This window comes from Arvicanthis niloticus, chromosome 5 (genome assembly GCF_011762505.2).
Source record: "Arvicanthis niloticus isolate mArvNil1 chromosome 5, mArvNil1.pat.X, whole genome shotgun sequence".
In the NCBI taxonomy this organism is placed as follows: domain Eukaryota; kingdom Metazoa; phylum Chordata; class Mammalia; order Rodentia; family Muridae; genus Arvicanthis; species Arvicanthis niloticus.
This window is the reverse complement of record NC_047662.1, coordinates 21,613,616-21,640,285: the sequence shown is the minus strand read 5'-3', so window position 1 is coordinate 21,640,285 and position 26,670 is coordinate 21,613,616. Positions and strand designations below refer to the sequence as shown.

At 42.1% G+C, this 26,670-nt stretch overlaps 1 protein-coding gene across 2 annotated transcripts in view; it reads left to right on the top strand.

Moving 5' to 3' along the window:
* Wasf2 (WASP family member 2) overlaps nucleotides 1-26,670 on the top strand; it is a 64,486-nt gene that overhangs the window by 7,262 nt on the left and 30,554 nt on the right. The gene's annotated exons all lie outside the window — the stretch shown is intronic.

Here is a 26,670-nt window from a genome sequence, read left to right as displayed (position 1 = left end):
CTCTTTTCTTTGTTTTGTTTTGTTTTTTTGTTTTTTGCTTTTTTGAGACAGGGTTTCTCTATGTAGCCCTGGCTGTCCTGGAACTCACTTGGTAGACCAGGCTGGCCTCGAACTCAGAAATCCGCCTGCCTTTGCCTTCCAAGTGCTGGGATTAAAGGCATGCGCCACCACCGCCCAGCTCTGCCTCAGCCTCTTGACATCCTGTACCACTCTATCTGGCTTCTCTAACTGCATTTGTGTGGGTTTCCTCTCAGTTCCATTTCATGGTCAGATTAGAAATTTAAACAGCTTTAAACAGCTTCCTGTTTGCTACCCACTCCCAGTAGTGTTGTGATATCTCTTCCCCTCACCCCAAATGTAACACCCAGAAATATCTCTAGACATTGTTACACAGACACTGGAGAGCCAGAATGCCCCAGCTGAAAACCACTGAGTTAGCAGGGTGGCTTGATGGCCTGTAGAAGGAAGTGCATGCAGACATCCTGAGATGGATGCTTGGCTTTTGTTCCTTCTTTCTAGTTATAGGGCTCCTGTCTTTGAATGAAAAGAGAAATTGAGGGAAATCAGGAAATGACAACTTTAAAATAGCCACATTATTTTTCTTCTGTTCAGATTTTATTTTATTAAGTTAAAATATATTGGAGCAGTACAGAGAGCTGAATTATTTATGCAGATCTATGTAAATTCAATTTCTTATCACTGATTAAGATTAGATGGGGTAAAGAGCTAGCAGACCATTGCTTCCATCAATGAACGACTCAGAAAAGCTTCAGTCCTAAAGATCAACTAGAATTGCCTTTTAAAAAACCTGCTAGGCACTTGCCTAGCACATAGTCTTCTTAACTGAAGTGTGAGTTTTCTGGCTAAGGTCTATCTTTTATTGTCCTTGCTTAGATACTTTATAACTCTAAAACACAGGTTTAAGGTCTTCCTGAGTAAATCCTGTTGCTACCTACCACACCTGAAGACCTGAGTTCAGTCTCTGAATAAAAATGGTTCATTTCTGTTACTATAATGAAATACTCTGACAAGGTGACTTAGGGGAGAAAGGGCTTACCATTTTGCTTACAATTCTAGCTCATAGTCCATTGAGGCAGGACTTTGAAGCAGTTAGTCACATCACAGTCAAGAGCAGAGAGAGAATGCAAGCATGCATTCTCTGTTGCTTAGTTCACTTCTCTTTCTTCGAGGTCCAGGACCCAAAGCCAGGGAATGTTGCCACCCACAGTGGGCTGAGTCTTTCCACATCAATGAATGTAATCAGAATAATCTTACAGACATGCCTACAGGTCATCCTAATCTAGACAGTCTTCCTGACATTTTCTTCTGAAGTGATTCTACATTGTGTTAAGCTGACAGTAAAAACTAACCACAGGACTCTCATATGAGAGAGAACTAACTCACAAATACATATCATTTAAATTAAAAAAAAAAATTATTGCTGGGCGATGATGGCACATGCTTTTAATCCCAGCACTTGGGAGGCAGAGGCAGGAGAACCTCTGAGTTTGAGGCCAGTCAGGCTACACAGAGAGTTCCAGGACAGCCAAGGCTACACAGAATAACCCTGTCTAGAAAAATCAAAAACAACAGCAAAAAGGTTTATTTATTTTATTTTTTATTTTGACTACAGTATATATATGCTGGTGCCCATGGATGTCAGAGAGGGTATCAGATCAACTGGACGTGGAGTTGGTATCAGATCAACTGGATGTGGAGCTACCACATGGTAGCTCACAGATAATTGTGAGCTACCATGTGGGTACTGGGTCCTCTGTGAGAGCAACAGATGCTCTAGTCTGCTGAGCCATTACTCCAGTTCTCAAAATAAATAAATAAATAAATAAATAAATAAATAAATAAATAATCTATATTATAGTGATATATATATATATATATATATATATATATATATATATATATATATATATATATATAATTTATTTTTGAGCCAGGGTTTCTCTGGTCTCTGTAGACCAGAATAGCCTCAAACTCACAGAGACCCTCCTGCCTCTGTCTCCTGAGTGCTGGGATTAAAGTGTATGTACACCACCACTGCCCAACATTGAGCCAGTCTCCCCCTGACCCCCACAAGCCAGTTTTTAAGAATAATTTTTTAAAGAAAAAAAAAATCTGGGCATGATGGTGCATCCCTTCAATGTCAGCACTTGGGGAACAAAAGCAGGCAAAGCTCTGTGAGTTTCAAGCCAGCCAGGGTTACATAGGGAAGACCTCGCCTCTAAGTAAATAAACACATAAACATTAAAAAAAAAATAAGTGTCTTTTACATTTTTATTTTGGTGGTGTGGGCGTGTGTGTGCTATAGTGCATGTATGGAGGCCAGAGGACAACTTGCAGGATTCCATTCTTCTACTGATGCAGGCTCTGGGGCTAGAACTCAGGTTTGTTGGGATTGGTGGAGGCACATTTACCGGCTCATGCCCATTAGCCTGCACTTGGGAGATAATACACTGAAAAGCTGCACACTGCTGGAAGCTGAAGTCATATGCTTGCCAATACCAAGAGCTTACATATGTTTACTTTGCATGACTTGCAGCCGACATTGTCATCTATAAAGTTTGTGTTCAGGAAATATGCAATTCCAGGAGAGATGGCTTGGAAAGTAAGAGTGCTTACTGTTCTTCCAGAGGACCCCAGTTCAATTCCCATCACCCACATATGGGGCTCATACTGCCTGTAACTCTAGCTCCAGAGAATCTGGTACCTTCTGGTGTCTTTGGGTATTTGTACACACTTATAAACAGATTCATACATGTGAACAATAATTAAAAATCTTAAGAAGAAAAACCATAAAATTGAGTCACAACAACAAAAAAATCACACCCCCCCCCACCCCAAATCTGATGTCTTAAGTATGACTGGTGTTGGGCTGCTTCCTTCCGCAGCTCTCCTGGGCTGTAGGTTGGGCTCATCTCTCTACAGCAGACTAACGTTAGCATCGCTTGTATCTTAGTCACCATTAAGGTAAAGTTGAATGAATGTTTTTTCCTGTTTCATTTGAAGTTATGAATGGTACTCTAGAGAATTCAAATGTATAGTCATGAATAGTATCTCAGAATAGTTACCATTTATGCAAATGAAACACACTTCTTAACTTAGAAACCAAACAGAATTGAATTAGAAAAGAGAAGAATAGAAACAAGGACTGTACAGAGGGAATGCTGTTCAGATACAGACAAGACTCAGAACAGATCTGCTTCGCATCAGGGTTGCTAGGTACCTAGAGAGAAACAGTTTGAGATTGATGGGAAAGGCTATTAAGCTTTGCTTATGATATTTACTTTCGAACTCTGGTGTTCCTTCTCTGGTAAAATTTAGGAAATCCTGAAGTGTACTCTCTTAGTTGTAAGATTAATTCCAGTTGAATAAAATTAAGTTTCTTATGTTTAGGATATAGATGCCATGTTTTCTGAGAGTTATGGTCCATTTTAGTTTCAATTTGAGTGTGTGCTCACCTACTTATTACACACATATATCTCATATAACTCACCCTAATTTAACTCTGTAGCTGACACAGTCGAACAAGGGCAGTTCTTTTGGTCTCAAGTATTTAGAATTACCCCTCTTCCCAAGATGCCATTGTTCTAGCAAGTATCAGAAACATTTTCCTCCTCCTCCTCCTCCTCCTCCTCCTCCTCCTCCTCCTCTTCCTCCTCCTCTTCTTCCTCCTCCTCCTCCTCTTCTTCCTCCTCCTCTTTTTCTTTCTTCTCTCTGTTTTCTCCTCTTTCTTGTTGCTTGGACTGACCTAGAGTCTCATTCATGCTGGGCAAGAGCTTCACTACTGAACTGCACCCTCAGCCTCCGTTTCCCTTTTTGTTTTGAGATAGGGTCTTGCTTACTAAGAGTCCGAGTCCTCAGACTCACGATAGAGCTCACAGGACCTTGCACTTGCTTCGGCTTTCCAGAGAATTGGGATTAAGGCCTGTACCATTAGGCCTGGCTTCAAAACAGATCTTGAGAAATTGTTTAACTGTGTAGAAGATCTTGGGTGGTACTTGTTGGTATTCCCCTCCATTTACATTAGGAATTGTAGATTCCTAAAATCAGAATTGGATTTTGATAAGTAGAAGACTAACTTTGTCCCTCTTTAGCTTGGAAGCTGCCTCAGGTTCATGGTGATAATTCTCAGTGCTCTGAGTTCCCAATGTATTCTGGTATGCTCAGTCCCAGCATTTGAGATAAACTGTTAGTAGCTACTTTTTATATTATTATTATTATGGTTTTTCGAGACAGGGTTTCTCTGTGTAGCCCTGGCTGTCCTGGAACTCACTCTGTAGACCAGGCTGGCCTCGAACTCAGAAATCCACCTGTCTCTGCTCCCAATATTTTATGAATAAATTATGTCAGTTCAGAAATAAACTTTTTTCTCTTCTCTTCTTTTCTTTTCTTTTCTTTCTTTCTTTCTTTCTTTCTTTCTTTCTTTCTTTCTTTTTTTGGTTTTTCGAGACAGAGTTTCTCTTTATAGCTCTGGCTGTCCTGGAATTCACTCTGTAGACCAGGCTGGCCTCAAACTCAGAAATCCACCTCCCAAGTGCTGGAATTAAAGGCGTGTACCACCACTGCCTGCGGGAGAAATAAACTTTAAAAATTATTTATTTTTAAATTTATGTACATTGATGTTTTGCTTGTGTGCATGTCTAGTTTTAGACAGTTGTGAGCTGTCATGTGGTTGCTGGGAATTGAATCAAAGTCCTCTGGAAGAGCAGCGAACTCTTTTTTTTTTTTTTTAAATATTTATTTATTTTATGTATATATGAATACACTGACACTGTCTTCAGACACACCAGAAGAGGGCATTGGATCCAGTTATATATGGTTGTGAGCTACTGTGTGGTTGCTGGGAATTGAACTCATGAGTCAGTGCTCTTAACTGCTGAACCGAGCAGCCAGCTCTTAAACACTGAGCCATCTTTCCAGTACCAGAAGTAAACTTTTTTTGTTTGGTTGGGTTTTTTGTTTTTTGTTTTTGTTTTTTCGACACAGGGTTTCTTTGTGTAGCTCTGGCTGTCCTGGAACTCACTCTGTAGACCAGGCTGGCCTTGAACTCAGATATCTGCCTGCCTCTGCCTCCCAAGTGCTGGGATTAAAGCCACCACTGCCCGGCTAGAAATAAACTTTTTAAAAGCCACTCTGCTCATGAATAGCAAACTTTAGACTGATATGCACCCTCCCCTTTCCTTTCTTTTTGGAGATTGGTTCTCATGTAACCCAAGCAGCTTAGAACACACTGTGTAGCTGGGAATGGCCTACGTTTTTGATCCTTCCCCTTCTGTCTTCTGTTACAGGAGTGAGCTCAGTTTGTATAGTTTGTATGGCTCTGTTTTGTTTGAGACGGGGTCAGGCTAAGTTGCCTTGTGCTATCCTGAAACTCAGTGTGTAGCTCAGGATAGTTTTGAATTCTCATTTTTCTATCTGGGTAGCTGAGATTATTAGCATGTTCTACCATGCCTGGCTCCCAGCTGATGTATGTATTTATCTGTTATCATCATCATTTGATTCTTGTTTTTGTTCTGTTTTGTTTTTGTGACACTCTCACTTTGTAGACCAAGCTGGCCTTAAACTCAAGAGATTTGACTGGCTCTGCTACGATTAAAAGTGTGTTCCATCATGCTGGCTCTTTATTTTTAGATTTTGAGATAGAGTTTTATGTAGCCCATCCTGACCTTATACTCACAGTATAGCAAAAGATGTTCCTGAAATTTCTGATCTTCCAGCCTCCACCTGCCAAGAGCTGGAATTGTAGGTGTATGTCACCCTGAGACCACCCACCTCATTTTACATATCTACTTCTCAGTGTTTGCAAGATGGTAGGAGGTAGCACTGCTATATGGTTAAGAATTTAAATTCTGAAGCCAGGTGTGGTAGTGCACATCTTTAATCCGAACACACAAACAGGTGGGTTTCTGAGTTTGAGGCCAGATTGGGCTACAGAGTGAGGCTCTATCTCAAAAAACAAAGTGCAAAACAACAACAGCATAAAGAATATAGATATTGAGCCAGGTCTGGTAGGTCATGTTTATAGTTCTAACACTTGAGACACATAGGTAGGAAGATTGCTGCCAGTTCAAGGCCTGCCTGGGCTGTAGAATGAGATCTCTCCCAGAGTCCCCCCAAATCCACTGGGATTTGTATGTCATTTCTTGAAGCTTCTTTTAGCCGGTTTGCTCATCTGTAAAATGTAGAGTATATTTCAGAGAAGTATTTGGAGGATTAAATGATGCCACTTCTCCATCCAGTGCTCAGTAACTTAACAGTTGTCACCATACATTAAGGAATGGCATATTTGGTCAGGCACTTCATTTGTCTAGCCCAGAATTACACTTTTTTTTTTTTTTTTTCCTGAGACAGGGTTTCTCTGTGTAGCCCTGCCTGTCCTGGTGTCCTGGAACTCACTTGGTAGACCAGGCTGGCCTCAAACTCAGAAATCCACCTGCCTCTGCCTCCCAAGTGCTGGGATTAAAGGCGTGTGCCACCACTGCCTGGCCTAACTACACTTTTTATATCATTTATTTAAAAAAAAAAAAAAAAAGCCGGGCGGTGGTGGCGCACGCCTTTAATCCCAGCACTTGGAAGGCAGAGGCAGGTGGATTTCTGAGTTCCAGGCCAGCCTGGTCTACAAAGTGAGTTCCAGGACAGCCAGAGCTATATACAGAGAAACCCTGTCTTGAAAAACAAAACCAGACAAACAAACAAAAAGTATAGTTAGGATTAGCAATTTCGACACTCTCAGTTTTGCACCATCCAAAGCCCTGTAGTCAGGATCTCATTGACTGTACCTTCCTTCTACCAGGCCTGCAGGTTGTTAATCATGACTGCTTCAGTGACAATTCAGTTTCTTTATAGCCTACTTGGTCTGGTGCTTGTCAGCTTTGACATTCATGAACAGTGTGTTATTCTCTTCTGTCTGCTTCCCTCAGACTTTGTGGTCAGAGTAGATTTAATGGTGACTGGTCAATTTTTCTCCTGAGTGTGCTCTTCTGAGGATATTTGGAGCCGCATTGTCTTGGCCTGCCAGAAGTGGGTGTCCAGCTTTAATGAGGGTATGGCATTCAGTATCTTTTCAGTAATTTCTTCTTTGTATTTACTGTCTTTGCTTTGGCTTTGACTTTGGGGTGAGGGTGGGGATGGCAGAAACATCTTTATTTTTCCTTGGTACCATTTTGGTGCAAAGGGAAGATTTCTACTCTAGGGCAGTGGTTCTCAACCTTCCTAATGCTGCAACCTGTAAAAAAGGATTATAAATTCTAGCTAGCCCATATAAAAGGCACAGAATCCAGGTATTTTATTTACAAGCTGTAAGCCTAAATTGGGCAGATTTTGGAGCTATTCTAACTTGTGTCCCAGCCATACGTTCCTTGTTACTGGCTGGCCACATGCTCATGGTCTGTCTCCACTCATGGCAGCTTCCTCTTCTCTTCTTGTCTTTCCTTCTCTCCGGCCAGGTAGCTGAGAGCCTGCTCACCTCTACCTATCGCCCAATCACCCTGACTGAGCCTTTTTTTGCCCCATTAACTTGGGGAGCAAGATTCATACAACAAAAGCTGGTGTACATGAGAATTTTCTCGGGTGTGGGTGTGGGTGTGGGAACCATGAAATTATTTTGTTGCTACTTCATAACTGTAATTTTGCTACTGTTAAGAGTTGTAATGTAAATCTCTGTGTTTTCTAGTGGTCTTAGGTGACCCCTGCGAAAGGATCTTTCAACACACAGGTTGAGAACTGCTGCTCTCGGGCTTTGTGGGGGAGGAAAGAAAATGCCAATTTCAAAAATTAAGGCTTTGTTGCTTACAATCCATGATTTCTCATAGGAATTTGTTTGGAAATGTTACCTGTGAATTTATACTGCCTTTTGATTTATTTTTCTTATATTCTGCATTCCCCACTTCAGCAGTGAGTTTAATTGTTGTAAATTCAGGATTGGGACATAAAGTTTTACTTTTTATTGGGTCTAGTAAAAGCAATGGCTACTAAATACAAACACATTATATTAGAATTTTTCTCTTCTCATAGCAGTCCTTCAGATGATCATAATAAGAGCCAAGCCGGGCAGTGGTGGCGCATGCCTGTAATCCCAGCACTTGGGAGGCAGAGGCAGGCGGATTTCTGAGTTCGAGGCCAGCCTGGTCTACAGAGTGAGTTCCAGGACAGCCAGGACTACACAGAGAAACCCTGTCTCGAAACCCCCCCCCCCCAAAAAAAAAATAGCCAAAAGCCAGGCCCTTTGTCTACATATCGAGTTCAAGGCTAAGGCAGACTGTGTGGACAACATCCTGTTTCAGACACAAATACAAGGGGGGGGGGGGGGGAGACAAAGGAAAGAAGAGAAGGAAACAAAAAAAAAAAGTTTAAAAATGTGATTGTCCTATGGTTGTACTCTTAAGTCTACTGTAACAGAATTTGAAAATTTTATGTGACCAGACATGGTGGTTCATGCTTCTTGTATCCTGCTAATTCCAACATTCAGAAGCCTAAAGCAGAGCATGGTGAATTCAAGGCCAACCCTGGGGTGCATGGTAAGACCATACCTCAAAAGCTTGTTTGGATTTAAACAGCAATGATAACGAAGTAAAAACATTGTTTCTTGACTTCTGTTTTATAACTTTTAAGATTTGATGCAGAAATGTCTTCCATTTGATCACTTTGCTTCATATTAAAGACGCTTGTAGATGTGTCTGTCTGTATTTTTCACAATCCTGCCTTTCTACAGAAGCGTCTCTGTCCTTTGTTCTTTTCCGTTATCTTTCAAGACTGTTCCTATTTTACCTTTTCTATGTGGCGACCACAACTGCACATTCTATTCTAGGTACAGACACACTGGTTTGTACAAGGGAGAATAATGTGTCCTGTGTTTCCTGGGCTCCTATAATAATATCCAGCATTTTTTCTGGCTTTTTGTAGCTGTATTCAGGGTAGAAACGAGGGACTTGAAAACCCTTTCCTGTGTTGGACAGCTAGCTTTAGAACTCATCTTCTGATAATTATAGTTTAAACTGTTTTTCCATTACTACAGTACCTTATTTTTATCTACATGGAGGCCATTTCCCACAATTCTGGACACATCCAACCTTGGACCTTCATATTTCTCTCTAGTACTATAGATTCCAAATTATAGATGCAGTAGTTTATATTTAGATTTATTTATTAAGTTTATGTATGTGAGTATACTGTTGCTCTCTTCAGACACATTGGACACATTCCAGATGGTTGTGAGCCACCATGTGGTTGCTGGGAATTGAACCCGGGACCTCTGGAAGAGCAGTCAGTGCTCTTGACTGCTGAGCTATCTCTCCAGCCCTAGATCTTTTATTTTATTATTTATTAAAGATTTATTATGTATACAGTGTTCTGCCTGCACATATGCCTACAGGCCAGAAGAGGACACCAGATCTCACTAAAGATGGTTATAAGTCACTATGTGGTTGCCGGGAATTGAACTCAGGACCTCTGGAAGAACAGACAGTGCCCTTAACCTTTAAGCCATCTCTCCAGTCCTGATCTTTTATTTTTAATTATGTATATGTGTGGGGATATGCCTGGGGAGGCCAGAGGCATTGGATTCCCCCAAGTTGGAGTTACAGATGGTTGTGAGCTGCCTGAGCTGGGTGTTGGGAATTGAACTTGATGCCTCTGCAAGAACAGTCTATAGTCTTACCCACCATTTCCCCATTCTTCTAGCTTTTGAGACAAGATCTCATATAGCTCAGTCTTAACCCTCATTTCCCTCCTCCACTTACTAAATGCCACCATGCCAGACTTACTGTGCAAACCAGGCTAGTGTTGAACTCATAGAGATCCATATGCCTCTGTCTCCTGAAGGCTAAGATTAAAGGCATGTGCTACCATGTTGGCTCTTCCAAGACTAAGGACTGAACACAGGGCCTAGCGCTTGGCATTTGTTTGTTTGTGTTTCAAAACAGGGTTTCACTTTGGCTGCTCTGGAACTTGATCTGTAGACCAGGCTGGCTACAAATTCAGAGATCTACCTGCCTCTGCCTCCCAAGTACTGGGATTAAGGGTGTGTGCCACCACCCCCAGCAGTCTTTTTTTTTTAAAGATTTATTTTTATTATGTGCATGTGTGTGAATCTGAACATCTCTAAGTGTGTATGTGTGTAAGTGCTGAGGAGGCCAGAGGTGGGTGTTGGATACAATGTAACTGGAGTTAGGACAGGTTGTGAGCTGCCTTCTGTGAGAGCAGGGGACAGACTCTGGTCTTCTAAAAGGGTAATATATATTTTTTACCTCTGAACATTTCTCAAGCCTCTAATTTTTTGCTTTTAAATTGCTCTGTTGGCTTGGAACTTGCCACAGAGACCAGGCAGGCCTCAAACTTGTAGCGATTCTCCTATGTCTGCCTCCTAAAAGCTAGAATTATAGACAGATATTGGCATTCCTAGCTTAGATGCATGTGTGCATGTTTGCCTGTGTGTATTGGGCAGGGGGTGTTAAGTAGGGTCTCATTTAGTCCAGCTTGGTCCTGAACTTGCTGTGTGGTTGATCCTCCTACCTCTACCTCCCACACACTGCGACTGTAAATTTTCATCAAAGGGCCCGACTCTAGGTAATGGTATATATTGTTTGGTATGTGCATGTGTGTAAACCTTCAGACGTGTGGAGTCCAGAGGGTTGATGTCAGTATGTATTCTTCTGTCGCTCTCCGTCTCAACTTTTGAGGTAGGGCTGGGGTTATAAATACGCTCTGCCACAGCCAGCGTTTTATGTGGGTGCTGAGGTCTTCTGAACGCAGATCCTCATTCCTGGACAGTAAACTTTTTATTCACTAAGCATCTCTCCCGCCTTTTAATTTTTTAAAAATGTGACTTGTGATAGGTCAGTCTCAAATGGTCCTTGGGGACCATTTGTTTACACATCTTTAGAGAAGGCAGTGTATCAAAACATTTCTAATAATTTATTTTTATTTATGTACGTTGGTATTTTGCCTGCCTGCATGTCTGTGTGAGGATGTCAGGTCCCCTGGAACTGGAGTTATAGACCCAGGTCCACTGGAAGAGCCATCTATGCTCTTAATTGCTGAGCCATTTCTCCAGCCCTATGTCAAAACATTTTCTGTTTTCTAATAAAAAAAATCTATTTGCTGTTTTCAGTAGATAAGAGTTTGATTCTTAGCACTGCAACAACAAAAATAAAAGTCCCCCCAAATGAAAACAAATACAAAACCACCTTACTTGGCTGAGGCATGGCTCAGTAGTAGTAAAATGCTTGCCTGGCATGCTTGACATCCTGAATTACATCTGCCAGAGCCATAAAACAAACAGTCTCACTTCTGCTTTTCGGTCTCAGTGTACAGTGTCTCAGTGTACACTGACTGATTAATTGATTGATACTGTGATAGGCTGGAGTGGAGGTCAGGATAACTCACGGGAATCATTTCTTTTTGCTGGGTGGATTCCAGGTCTTAGACCTATGACAAACTCTTGAGGTTGACTGCTTGCTCTTTTTGAAATAATTGTGGAAGTCTTTGCTAGTATTTCTTGCTTTCTATATGATACAGTGTTCCAAATTTATCCTGTACATTTCCTACAGTTTCCCTAAAAAACTCTGGATTCTTTTAGTCAGATATTCTTTATGGAGCGATTATACTAGCTTCTGTGTTTTGACAGTTAAGGCAGCTGAAGCTGAAGGCCAGTGAAGTTCAGTAGGTTAATCAAGATCACAAAGATCAGATGCCATGTTATGCCTTGTGAGCATGGACATTTGCTTCTCAGCTCTGTGCCACATCCATTTCCCCTCCATTCTGGTACCTACTTTCTAGAACATGATGTAACTACATTTCAGCTTCTACCCTAGCCATTGGAGCAAAACAGATCAGCATTTGAGGTACCATCAAACCTTATTGATTTGAGCTAATTGGGAGAAAACTTAAGAGTGTTGTATGTTCCTTTTACACACACACACACACACACACACACACACACACACACACACATACACACATACATACACATACATACAGCTGTTATTAACAGTATGTCTGGGGCTGGAGAGATGGCTCTGCTCTTCCAGAGGTCCTGAGTTCAGTTCCCAGCAACCACATGGTGACTCACAACCATCTGTAATGAGATCTGATGCCCTCTTCTGGCGTGTCTGAAGACAGCGACAGTGGACTCACATACATGAAATAGATCTTAAAAAAAAAAAAAAAAAGTATGTCTGGTAAGTGAACTAGGCTAATATAATAGTGTTACGGGTTATTTTGTTAGTTAACAGGTCTTATATTTGGCTCAATGAATAACTGTGAATGGTATACACTTTAATCTATATAAAGTAGACTCTTAAAATACTTAAAAACAGTTCATTAAACATTTTTTTCCTACAGTTACTTAGACTTTTCATTATTAGAGTGCAGAGGTAAACTTTAGCTCAGATTAGAATTTGTACTGTTTCAAATATGTGTAGTCTATACTAACTATTGCCTGTAAAATTCAGAGGAATTTAGGAAGATCAGTCAGGAAGTAGAGGAAAAGCATCTGAACATCAGGAATTGCACCTAAAAGTACTTTAGCTGAGGAGCCAGGGATTTTGAGAAAGTTCCTTCTCTGAGCTGTGCAGAAGCATCACCCTAGGCTTCACTTAGACAGTCATGTATGGGGAGGCACAAGGACACCCAGGGGTGAAACCTGACTGTGTGGCCCAGAGTAAAAACACTTGACCTCTCTGGACCTTTATTTAAAAATTGTATTTTATATGTATGGGTATTCTGCATGTATGTGTGTCTCTGTAGCAGTTGTACCTAGTGTCTGTGTAATTGTTGTGCCTTGTATACATGAAGGCCACAAGTGTGTTGGATCTCCTGGAATTGGAGTTACAGATTGTGTGAGCTACCATGTGTATGTTGAGAATTGAACTCAGGTCCTCTGGAATAGCGGCGGTGGGTTTTTTTTTTTTTTTTTAAGATTTATTTATTTTATGTTTATGAGTACACTGCTCTTAGCCATTGAACTATGTGTGGTCTTTATTAATTCATAGTGAGGTAGCTAAAATGAGAACAGTAATACCTGTTGTTTTTCAAACCTCACACTTGGGGGCTGGAGAGATGGCTCAGCGGTTAAGAGTATTGACTGCTCTTCCAGAGGTCCTGAGTTCAGTCCCCAGCAACCACATGGTGGCTCACAACCATCTGTAATGGGATCTGATGCCCTCTTCTGGTATGTCTGAAGACAGTGTCAGTGTACTCACATACATAAAATAAATAAATAAATATTAAAAAAAAAAAAAAAGAACAACAAGAGAGAAGTAAGCTGGAGAGATGGCTCAGTACCTAAGAGCACTGGTTGCTCTTCCAGGTGACCTGATTTTGTTTCCCAGCCCACATGGTGGCTCACAACCTTCTATAAAATGTCTTCTGACCTCCTCAGGCACCAGAATTGTACACGGTACACATATACACATACACATACATGTAAAACACACATATTCTTAAAATAAAATCTAAAACAAGAGAGTACGTACTGGAAGCATTGATGAAAACCAAGGTGAATACCCTACACTTGATCATAGCCAAAAGGCCGAGAAGGTGAATACCCTAAAAGGATACTTGTTGGCAAATTCACGTTTAATATGTGACAAGGCATGATGTTTGTTTGGTTGGTTTTGGTTTTTCGAGACAGGGTTTCCCTGTGTAGCCCTGGCTGTCCTGGAACTCACTCTGTAGACCAGGCTGGCCTCGAACTCAGAAATTCACCTGCCTCTGCCTCCCAAGTGCTGGGATTAAAGGCGCGCGCCACCAACGCCTGGCCGGCATGATGATTTTTATTGTAATTGAATTTTATTTGCCAAAGGTACTTGCTAATACAGTACAGATGCTTTTGTTTTTCCTCTTGCCAATAGAAATCAGGTCTTTACCTGATATATTTCATATTTTCTTTTCTCGATTTTGTTAATTTGTTTGCCGGGTACCAGACCACTTGGGAAATACTGTTTGTCAAACTCTATTTCCTCCAAGTCTGAAAAATACCAGCAGGACTTTTTGTAATACTTGCCCTGTTTTTTTTTTTTTTTTTTTTTTTAAATATTGGCATTTAAAATCATAAATCCCAAAACATCTTTATTAACATGATTTCTACAAGGAGTGGGGCTGGGAAAGTCATCTATCTGTATTACTAGATTGGCAAATAATTAATAATGTTGTCATCTTCTTGTAGATATTTGGAAATAACCTTACTGTATGGTCGTGGGGTTGTGTTAGTGTTTGTTGGAAAGGGTTATGGCAGTCTGGGATCCAGGGTATGTGTCCTGACCCATTGCTCTGTCAGCCGTGAAGTGCCCGCTGCTGCTGTGACCACAGTTACTGCAATAGCGCTCTGCTGAAGGGAATCCTAGTAGATGCTGACTCTCGCTAAGAGAGGAATAGTATTTTTTGATCAATCGCTAAACAAGCTTTTAAATTACTCTAGTACAAAGGACACTGAATTAAAAATAATATTATTTAAGGCATATGAGTGTTCTCCTTCATGTATGCATGTGTATCTGGTACCTGAGCAGGCCAGAAGAGAATATCCAATTACCTGCAACTCCAACCTGGAGTTACAGATGGTCGTGAGCTGCCATGTGGGTGCTGGGAAACTGCCGAGCCATCTCTCCAGACCCAGGTTTTGTTTTTGTTTTTTAAAGACAGTGACCTGGCTGACCTGAAACTCACAAAAATCTGCCTGGTCTTGCATCCTAAATTGGGATTAGAGGCATGTGTCCCCCGATGGGCTGGTTTCAGTGTTTTGCGACAGGGTCTGGTATAGCACAGGCTGGCCTCTAACCATCCATAGTTGAGACTGTCCTTGAGCTTCTGCTCTTCCTGCCTACTTTACACACAGCACATGCCATATCTGCCTAGTAACTGCGACTTGTTTCTGTTTCAATTCTTTAATATCCCAACCCGTTACAGATAAACATTTCCAGTTTACCCTCCTGTTGGCTTTTAATGCAGCTTTGATCATATGGTATCACCTGTCTTTTTGAAGAGACCAGCCTTCTGGTTAGTTACTGAGGGGCAGCTGTTCCACAGTGTCACTTTCCATAACTTTCCAGCCTTTCAGGGCTGCTTGCTTGATCTCAGCATTTGGGAAAAATTAAAAAGGCATTTATTGGAAAAATATTGGGAATACCAAGACTCATTAGTTACTAGGAAAGTACAGATTAAAACTGTGATGTTGGTTCATCATACTGGCAAAAAAATAAAAACAAAAAAATATTACCAAAACAACTGGGTATTACTACTATTACTGTTCCTCCTCCTCCTCTTCTTCTTCTTCCTCCTCTTCTTCCTCCTCTTCCTTCTCCTCTTCTTCCTCTTCCTTCTCCTTTTGTTTTCCCCCTTCCCTTCTCCCGTTCGCTCCAGCCCCGCTCGCTCCAGCCAGCCGAAAGGAAGGTTATTTGTTTATTTATTTATTTGTAAGTTGAGTGTTGCTTTCTTTAGACACCCCATAAGAGGGCATCAGATCTCATTACAGGTGGTTGTGAGCCACCATGTGGTTGCTGGGAATTGAACTCAAAACCCCTGGAAGAGTAGTTAGTGCTCTTAACAACTGAGATATCTCGACAGCCCTATTCTTCTGTTTTTGTTTTTTTCAGTGTTTCTTTGTGTAACCTTGACGGCACTCGAGCTTGCTCTGAGACCAGGGTGACCTCATAGAGATCCACCTGCCTCTGCCTCCCAAATGCTGGGATTAAAGGTGTGCACCACCACTGTCCGGCTTTTTTTTTAAACATTCTACAGTGTGTGTCTGGAGGTCAGAGGATAACTCACGGGAGTAGGTTTTCTTCCTCTACCATGTGAGTCCTGGAGGTTGAATGAGGCTCATTAAGTAGGGATCTTAGCAGCGGTGGACTTTACTTGCTCAGCCATATTGCCAGCCCTATCTTACAGAATTCTTAAATTATACATATGTATCAGGACATAGGTACAAAAGTGTCTATAGCAACAATAATATTGGCAGTAAACTAACAAAAATAATAAAAATTGGGGGAAAAGCTGTATATTATTTTGAGATCGGATAAGTAAATCATGGTATGTTCAAATAATAGGTACTGTATATTAGTAGAAACAAATAAATTACAGTTTCAGAGCATTATCTCAAGAAAAATTATAGAATGAAGATTTACTATAGAATGTGTTTATTTAGGACTAGGGTTGTGACTCAGCACGCAAGAAGCTCTGGATCTCAGCCGGGCAGTGGTGGCGCTCGTCTTTAATCCCAGCACTTGGGAGGCAGAGGCAGGTGGATTTCTGAGTTCGAGGGCAGCCTGGTCTACAGAGTGAGTTCCAGGACAGCCAGAACTACACAGAAAAACCCTGTCTCGAAAAACCAAAAAAAAAAAAAAAAAAAAAAAAAGCTCTGGATCTGATCCCTGCTACTACACAGATTGTCTTGGTACACACCATGATCCAGCTCTCACAGGAGAGGCAAGAAGAGCTGAAGTTCAAGGTTATTGTTGACTTCATAGAGAAGCCAGTCTGAGCTCCAAGAGTCCTTGTCTCAAAGGAGAGGAGAGGGGAGGGGAGGGGAGGGGAGGGGAGGGGAGGGGAGGGGAGGGGAGGGGAGGGGAGAACTGGGGGAGGGGAGGGGAGGGGAGAACCGGAGAAGGGGAGAAGGGGAGAAGGGGAGAAGGGGAGGGGAGGGAAGAAGGGAAGGGAAAGGGAAAAGGGGGAAAGGAAAGAGGAAAGGAAAGGAAAAGAGGAATATATACATTAAGATTAGAGATACTTGAAGTTCAAGGATGTAAAATGATTAATGTTTAGAGAATGATAAAGCCATAAAGGAAAACAAAGAAATAGTGCAGTTACACTTCAGGGCAATTGTTGTCCTAGGGCAAAGGGGGAAAGATAGAGTTGGAAGAGGTATGCAGGGCTAGAAACACTGATTACTGTGTATACCATGTGTATGGATTTAATACATTTTTAAGATTTATTTTTAAGTGTCTGTGCAAGAATATGCACAAGAATACAGCTGCCTGTGTGTAAGTATAGTGTGCCCTTTTAACCAGTAAGCCACCTCTCCAGCCCCTCTGTTTGAAAAAAGTGTGTGTGTGCACACACACAAAGACGACCAACAAGTATTGCACAGCTAGCTCTATAAGGAAGTCAAGCTCCACCTCTGTCACTGTCCTGTGGAGTCCTGTTTATACCATTTGTCTTCCACAGGTCTTGTCTCAGCACGTACATTTGTCTCTGCGAACATCATTTGTCAATCAGCCTGAGTCTGAGAAAGTAACAAGAAACTACAACAAAAGTTTTTTTGGTGTTTTGTGTTTCTCTCTATGGAGTCCTGACAAATATAGCTTAACTACACAATATAAGGTGGACCAGTACATGTGTGTTGTTAATAAAAGACCCTTCGTCACATGTCCTCCTCTCACGTGTTTGTTTTAACAGAACATCCTTTCATCTGTATCAGCTTCAGCTAAATGTTCCTTCAGAGTCGGCCTTAGCCTTTCATACGTGTGTCCACTTCAGGAAAACACTCCTTCACGTGTTTGTCCCGGCAAAACACCATCCAACCGGCTTTCCAAAGAACCCTTAAGTTTCCACTTTAATTCAAGCCAGGTAGTACAGGAGGCAGAAGCAAGTAGGTCTCAGAGTTCGAGGACAACCAGGGCTACACAGAGAAACCCTGTGCCTCAAAACAACAATAACAAAAATTTATGTGGTTCAAACAACCAAAAAAAAATGTGACTTGGGAGGCAGAGACAGGTGCATCTTCGTGAGTTTGAGGCCAGCCTAGTCTACATACTGAGACCTTGTCTCAAAAAACTAAACAATGAAATATAAAAATAAAAAAATGAGATTCTTTTGTGTGAGAGGGGGGAGAGGGAGAGAGAGATTGAGTAACTTTAGGAGTCTAGTTTCTCCATTGTGGATTCTGAGGAGTGAACTCACTGAGTGCAACAAGTGTTTTTGCCTGCTAAGCCATCCCTCTGGCCTTCCTTTTTTTTTTTTTTTTTTTTTAAAAATGTATGTGTGCCTATATACACACGTATGCAGGTACCATGAAGGCCAGTAAAGATACCAAAGCCCCAGAGATGTAGTTACATACAGTGTGAATAGCTTGACATGGATGTTGGGAACCGAACACAGATTTATAGAAGAGCAGGAAGTGCTCCTACAGAGACCAGGCTGGCTTTGGACTCATACAGATCCACCTGCCCCCGTCTCCTGGGCGCTGGGATTAAAGGTGTGTGCCTCTATGCTGTTTAAAAAGTTTATAGCAATAAATGATTATGAATCATTACGAAGAGCTGTAACTATTGACGATAGTCTAATGTTCTTCCTAGTTTTACTTTCAAACAGTTTTCAGAATATATAAATGTACCTAGGACTGGTGGTAGTTGAATTGGTAGGGTAGAGTGCTTGCCTGGTGTACAGAAAAACCTGGGCTTAATTCCCAGCACTGCATCGAAAACAGGGCATAATGGCACTGCTTATAACCCCAGTACTTTGGAGGCAAGAAGATAAGGGATTCAGGTCATCCCCAGATACACTAAGAGTCTGAAACTGGCCTGGTTTAGTGTGAGACTATATCTCAAGAAACAAGCAAGCAAACAAAAAACACACCTAGAAATGACTACTCGGGCAGTGTAATTTAAATGTTAAAGGAAGATGCTTATCAGCGACAGAAGCTGCGGTTCTCTCTGCTGAGCGTGGAGCCAGCCCTCTTCTCTTGCAGTTCTCCCTTCCTGGAGATCCTTTCAATCAATTAGAAGTGCTCCTGCCTCAGTCTTCCTCCCTTCCCGTAGAATGTTCTCTGCACTGTTGCCAAAGAGAGCTCTGTAAATGCAGATCTGATTCCTTACTCTGCAGCCGGCAGCACACTTCCGGCGCTGTGGCCTCCTATGTACGGCCCTCATCTGTTTCTGTCCGGCTTGTTAGGCTCATCCTTCATTACTTCCTGTACTTCAGCCCTGCCGAGCTATTTGCTGTTCCTGGAACATTGCTTCTGCGCTTGCTGCTCTGTCCACCTGAAATGAAAGATACCTTCCCTCTCTTTTACACCCCATAATCTCAGAATTTTAGAGGCTGAGATGGAAGGATCAAGAATTTGAAGTTCATTGTCGGCGTGGTGGTGCACACTTTTAATCCCAGCATTTGAGGCAGGTGGATCTCTGGGTTGGAGACCAGCTGGGTCTGCTTACTGAGTCTGGGGCAGCCAGAGGTACATAATAGTTCCTGTTTCAAAAACACAAACCAAAGAGAATGCACAAATGCAGAAGATAGGATCCCTGCGGTTCCATAGGACCCCGTCGTCCGTTCATGGGCTTAGTGTTGCCGTTCATGGATGGTGTGTTTGTTGTTTGTGTGCCAGCCAGCTTTGTGTCTGTTTATGGAGGAAGGAGTGAGGGAGAAAAAGGATAGTAAGGGAAGGTGGAGTGAGACTGGAAAGACAGGCAGGGGAGAGGGCTGCGAGGGGAGAGAAGAAAGCTTATCTGGAAGGAAGGAAGGGTTCGGTGCTTTATTAATATTTTACACCAAGTGCCTGGAGAGTTTAAAACATTCTAGGTTTCCCTGAAGCTTAGACATGTGCAGACTCTCGTGACTTACCGTCCTCTGGCCTTCCTTGGCCTTAGGGAAGTTTTTCTCTTTCACCTGATGCTAGCACTATCATGTTGTCATGTTAGTAAGAGCTTTGAGGAACATGGACAAAATGGAAGCGTGGAAGTGTCGGGCTGATTGCATCGGTTGCCTTGCGGGTGGGGAGTGTGTGTAAGACAGGGTTTCTCTGTGCAGTCCTGGCTGTACTAGACCTCACTATGTAGAACAAGCTGGCCTTGAACTCAGAGATCCACATAGTTTTTCTTTTTTGAGTGCTGGGATTAAAGTATGTGTATCACTTTTAGAAGCTTACCTGGTTTCTAATTTTTAACTAATTTCCCTCCTGTGTCTCAGATTGGGCCCTTCATCACTTCCTTGGTGTCTCACGACTGTCTGTCTCATAAGCTGGTAAACTGTTGGGATTTTGTTTTATTTTTGAGACAGGGTCTTTCTACATTGCCCTTTACCCTCCTGGAACTCACTATGTAGACCAGGCTGTCTTTGAACTCACAGAGATCTACCTGGCTCTGCCTCAGAAATGCTAGGATTGAAGCTGTGCACCACGATTCCAGGCTGTCCCTATAAGTTTTAATAGAAGTTAGTGTTGGAGTTTTAGCTCGTTCAGTCGAGTGCTTGCCTAGTATTTTGGAAGCTGCTGGGTTTGATCTCCAGCACCACATAAATGGGACAGCAATCCTGGATATAGAGGCAAAAGGATTAAGAGTTCAAAGCCATCTTTGGCACATAGCAAATCCAGTTAGCCCTAGGTTGCAGGAAACCCTTTCCCAACAACATAAAGACCCCATAAAACACTAAAACAGATGCTGGGTGTGGTGATGCAGGCTTTTAATCCCAGCACTTGGGAGGCAGAGGCAGGTGGATCTCTTGGGTTGGAGGCCAGCCTGGTCTATAGAGTGAGTTCTAAGACAGCCAGGGCTATGTAGAGAAAAAAAACAAAACCTAAAACAGACTCTGCTTTGTGTTATGAAGATTGGCTCTCTTCCCTCAGAGAGTTGTAGGAGCAGAAGTCCAGACATTATCCACATCCTTATCTTTGTGGGAGTTAAGGCCCAAGAGCCTCATTCATTGGCTCTTTAATTTCTGCTCATTCTCCTGCATCCTAATATGGTTACAGGTGCTAAGACTTAAGGATGAATAATATTGCCTACCTCAGAGAACCTCTCAGGTTATCAGGACAGCAAGTAAGACAGACAGATTGTAACCCAGTGTGATGGTCTGGTGAGGAAAAGTATAGGGAAACTTGGAGAACCAACGTGGACCTAAGCCTGGTGGGTCAAACCTGTCATCAGAGTTACTTGGAAAGCCGAGGCTGGAAGATTGAAAGTTCAAGGCCTGTATGGGCTGAAGATGGAGTTCATCCTAGCCTAGACTGCTTAGCAAGACCCTGTCTTAAAAGGGAACAAAGGGCTGAGGGTATAGCTCTGGGGCACAGTACTTGCCATGTGCTCACAAGGCCCTAGGTTTAATCTCTAGTTCTAAGATTTAAAAAGGGAGAACCACAAGGACACAGGGAGAGGGCATCAGACTTCTTGGCAAGGCCTAAGGAGATGCTTCACTTGTGCTCGATCTCAGAAGACCCCAGCAGTTGGTAGGAATTGTGTGGAAGGTGGTCAGACGTAAGCACAAGATTGAAGAACATGGTGTCATGGGTAGCCAGTGGCAAGGTCTGTGGTGCTACAGACAAGGGGAATTTGTATGAGGCAGGAACAGGATATGAGGCCTGAGCCATGTAAAGTGTTGTGAGTAATCTCTGCTTTCCCAGATAAAGCCGGTATTATTAATAAGCTCATTCTCCGTGTATTAGATGACAACAGGGCCTCGCTGTATAACCCAGGCTGCCTAGAACTTGCTAAGTAGACCAGGCTAGCCTTCAACTTGTTGTGACCCTCTAGTCTGTGCCTTCCAAGTGCTGGGATAAAAGTCAGGAGTCATCTCAACTAGTCTACTATTGTATCTTGAGTAACTGAGTTTTACCATGTTTTATTTCTTTGATTTGTTCATTTTATGATTCATATATTTGGAGCCCTCTTAATTTTTGGGTAATTTGCTCTGAGGACTGTGTCAAATCCTACATTCAGGCATTGTAGAATGGATGGTGCATACCTTTTAGAGCTGCTTGGAAAGACTTAAATGACCTTCAAAGGCTAATGTCAGGGCCCCATGTCAGTGTCACAGCAACTCATGCATGCGTGGAGAGTGAAAAGAGGAACTTAATTATGGAGGAGGGGAATTGTAACCCTGCTTGAATGGGTAGTTGAAAGTCCTGGGCCCGCCCCTGAGCCTCAGAAAAGGACTTTCTTACATTTTCTGCCAAGAGGTCATAGGGAGAGCCCACATAAATACCATCCTCCCTTAAGGATGTGCAGGCCGGTCTTATTTTACTTGTGCAGGTGCAGAATAGGTTCACCAAATAGTATTCTGATCTCCATTGAGTAGGATCTGGCATCTTATTGTCCTGCACAGAATCAGCCCTTTAAAGTATGGAACATGGCAATTTTAGGTCAGCAGGCATTTAAAGACACCTTTTTAACTTTCAAGAGCTGCCTAATAAGATATATTTTGGACAGAAATACCAGTGTTATCAAGATGAAACTTGAGTCATTGAAATTTTGAATAGGGCTTAGTTTTTAACTGCCGATGCCCCTTTTATCTGTGAAATTCTTTTAATGATGCCATTCTCTGGGGCGCTATGGTCATCATCAGGTTTCAAGGCCTCATTCTACCTGCTGACGTTTGGTAACTTTTAAGAGTCTATTACAGTGTAGAGGTCAGAGGGCAGTTTGCAAGTCACTGTTAAGAGCTGGAGAGATGGCTCATCCATTCACAGCCCTTTCTGCTCCTTTGGAGGACCAAGGTTCCATTCCTTCCACCCACATGGTGGCTCACAACTTAATTACTGTTCCATCAATATGAGGCTCCCTTCTGGACTCTGTAAGCACCAAGCATATACATGGTGTACACACATACGTGAAGGCAATATACTCACAGAAAAAAATTTAAAGAGAGTTAGTTATCTTCCACCATTGTGGGTCAGGCTATCAGGTTTGGTGGCAAGCCATTTTTACGTACTGAGCCATCTTGTCAACCCTCAAGCTTTTAAAAATAGGGTCTTATATAGCTCAAGCTGGCTGCAAGTTCCTGGTCATCCCACCCCAGCTTTCTAAGTGCATGTATTTGACCCAAGATCAAATGTGTTCGTTTCTTTTTTGTGTGTGATCTTCTTCCCTCTCTGTTCTAATTGATGTTCATTCAAAAATATCGGGGCCCATTTTCAAAACAGTTCCTAGACTTAGCTATACAGTTTATTTACTGCTCCTTAACAGGAGAGTATAAAAGCCAAAGAGCCTGATGGCTGCTCAGAGAAAATGTGGTGATGGCAAAGTTGAGGGGCCAGAGCCTAGAGAAAAAGAGAGCACCCGGGGTGTCCCAGGAGGCTGGTTGAGAGGACAGAGTAGAATTTGGGAAGCAGGAAACGTAGAGCACTGGACCATTACATTATGGTAACGGAGTTTGTATTGGATTGTCTTTCCAGGTGACATTTCTGTGGATTGGAATGCTACAGAATTTATCTTATGGCTTTTTGTTGCACTTAAGCATTGGAGTTTTACATAGACCTTTAATGTAATTTATGGCAGATAGGCAATACAAGTTAAGTTTGGCTAGGTAAGATATAATTAAGCCTTCTGAAGGAATAAACTATTCCTACCAAAAATGTTTGTGGTTAAAACTATAACAAAACCCAGTAAAGTACAGCTTTATACACAAATGCATATATTTTAAAAGAGAGACATTTTAACATTTTTTAAAGTCAAAGGTTAATTTAAAATATTAATGCTGAAAAGGTTAATTTAAGGTATTAAATGCACTAGGCGAGAATACACGTACATACTGTATTTTTTACAGTTAAAGTAACTGGATTGTATTTAATGAGCTGTTTATACTTAGTCATTTAAAAAGGCATCTTTTCAGTAGCCTTGTAAGAGATCAGGGCAAACAAAGTGCTGACATTACTTTCTTGACTTGGGTAAAAACAACTATGTTTTTAGAAAAAAGTTGCAAGAATATTATTTTAAAATATACTTGTGTAGTTTAGGAATTACCCATAGGAATATGTTTTGATTTGTTGTTTAAAAAAAAAAAAGAGGGATTAGATGCTTTTAAAAGAAGTCCCTGGTGGAATGATGTGACACATTGAGCAGTGAACAGAGACTGAAGCTTAAAGGGATTCTCTGGGACCCTGCAGATAAAAGTGCCAGCCAGCAACGACAGACAGCCCGAGTGCCCAGCTATCCAGAAACTGGAGGGGCTTTTGTTTTTTTTGTTTTTTTGTTTTGAAAGCAGTAGCATCTCAAGGTGTCATCTGAGGCTGGCACTTTAAATGAGCCGGTGTTTATGATGTTTAAAGTGAGAGATGTGTAGCTGGCTAAAACTGGGTGCAGAGAGAGCGGGGGGGGGGGGGGGGGGGGGGGGAGGGGGAGAGCGAGCGAGCGCAGTGTGTTATTCTCATTAACACCACTTCCGTTCTAGGATAAATATGTCAGGAAGCTTTCCTGTGCTAGCATGAAGTCTGATTTTTAAGGGAGAGGAGCCTAGTCTGGAGTTCGGGGCGCTTTTCCTGAGATGGAAAATTGGAGGATATTTGTTCATTGTATGGATTTGTGAGGAGTTAGCAGTGTGTTAGGGGAAAACATGAACTTTGTACATAGATGGACCTGCATGTCTTTTAAATGTTTGTTTGTTTTTCAAGACATGGTTTCTCTGTGTAGCCCTGGCTGTCCTGGAACTCCCTCTGTGGACCAGGCTGGTCTTGAACTCAGAGATCCACCTCCCTCTGCCTCCTGAGTGCACCATCACTGGGCTTCTTTGTATTCTATTAGTTTTTAGCCCAGGCTGGCTGAAAGCTCCAAATCCTCCTGCCTGCAGCTCTCTATACTAGGATTATAGGCATAAACAGGGGGCTGACTCTGGACCTGAGATTAAAAGCTGTCTGGGTTGGGTATGATGGTATACACTGTAAATCCCTACATTAAGAGCTGTCTATCTGAGATGGTGTAGTGACTAGTCCCCCAGTCCTTGCAATGGGGGTAGAGGGTAGAGGTGGGCAAATCTGTGAATTCTAGGCCAGCCAGGACTACATGGTAAGACCCTGTCCAAAACCAAAACATCAAAACCTTACCTTTCCTGGGAAGCATGAATGGCAGAGGGGAGCAGGGCACAGTACTGCTTATGTATGATATGTCTCGGCTTGTATACTAACCAAAGTATTCATCAGAGAAAGGCTTACCAGGGTGTGATGGCTCACATTTTTGATCTTAGAAAGTAGAGTCAGGCAGATCTATGAGTTTGAGGCTAGAGTACTAATTTTTAAAATTATATAACATTCAAGAAAATACCATCTATAACTAGAAGAAGTAGAATAAAAATCGACTAGTAGAAATAGACTCAGAGCCAGGGTGGTGGCGCACGCCTTTAATTTCAGCACTCAGGAGGCAGAGGCAGGCAGATCTCTGTGAGTTTGAGATCAGCCTACTCTACAGAATGGGTTCTAGGAGAGCCGGGGTTATACAGTTAACCCCATCTCCAAAACAAAGCAAAAAAGAAGCACTTAAAAAAGACTTAAAAATGCATATGTATATGTTTATATGTGTGTGTGTACCATATGTGTGTCTGAGCCCGTGGAGGCCAGAAGAGGGTGTAGAATCTCTGGATATAGAATTTTCAGGTGGGGGGCTGGAGAGGTGGTTCAGTGATTAAGAGCACTGCCTGTTCTTCCAGAGGTCCTGAGTTCAATTCCCAGCAACCACATGGTGGCTTGTAACCATCTGTAAAGGGATCTGATGCCCTCTTCTGGTGTGCCTGAAGACAGCTATGTACTCACATACATTAAATAAGTAATATTTAAAAAAAAAAAAAAAAAGAATTTTCAGGTGGTTGTGAGTATTTTTACATGGGTTCTGAGTTGAACCTAGACTCTCTGGACAGCAGCTATCTTTCTAGCCCCATACTTTATTCATTCTCAGATGTGTCCTGTTGGGCACATTTGATTGCTTGTCACCCATGATGCATTTTGCCATTAGTAGTCTCAGATTTGTTGAAGTATACAGTACAAGTCCACTGAAGGTGACCTTTCTATATTTTCCATAATTTATTCTAGAATGAAATTTGATGCTGTTGTGTAATATATTACCTCTACTTGTTTGTGATTTTTATGACGGTTTTGCTATGTAACTCAGACTGGCCTTGAACTTAGGACCTTCTTCTCTCAGTCTCCTCTGTGCTGGAACATCAGGAGCACACTACTGTGCCCTCCCAGCTCCCTCTATTCTTATTCCCTTAAGTTTTTACATGTATTTGCTTATTATTATCTATGTGTTTGGGTACATGTGTGGAAGTCAGGATAGCTTGCAGAACTTAGGTATTTCCTTCATGGTGATTTCAGGCATCAAATTCAAGTCGTTAGACTTGGTGGCAAAAGTCATTACCTGATGAGTCATATTGTTGGTCTTTCTTAGTTAATTATGTGTCTGTGTATGTGTGTGTATGAATACAGGTACCCTCACAGGAAATATTGTTGGGTCCATTGGAGCTGAGTTAAGAACAATTGTGAGCTACTGAGTGTGAGAGCTGGGAATCATACCTGAGTCCTTTGCAAGAGCAGTAAGTGCTCTTACCCACTGAGCCCTCTCCTCAGCCACAGAAGTTCACCATTCTTCCACTACCACTGTACTCCTCCTACTGCTGCTGACATTTCAGTGATCTAGTCTGTGTTATACACTTTGCCTTTTTTTTTTTTTTTTTTTAATGTATGTGTGTACACTATAGCTGTCTTCAGACACACCAGAACAGGGCATTGGATCTCATTACAGATGGTTGTGAGCCACCATGTGGTTGCTGGGAATTGAACTCAGGACCTCTGGAAGAGCAGTCAGTGCTCTTAATCGCTGAGCCATCTCTCCAGCCCACACTCTTCCTTTTTATGGGGTCTCTGTATAGTTCTAACTGGCCTGGAATTCTCTTTGTAGACCAGGCTGGCCAAAAACTCTGATGTCTGTCTGCATCTGCTTCCTGAGTGTGAGGATCAAAGGCATG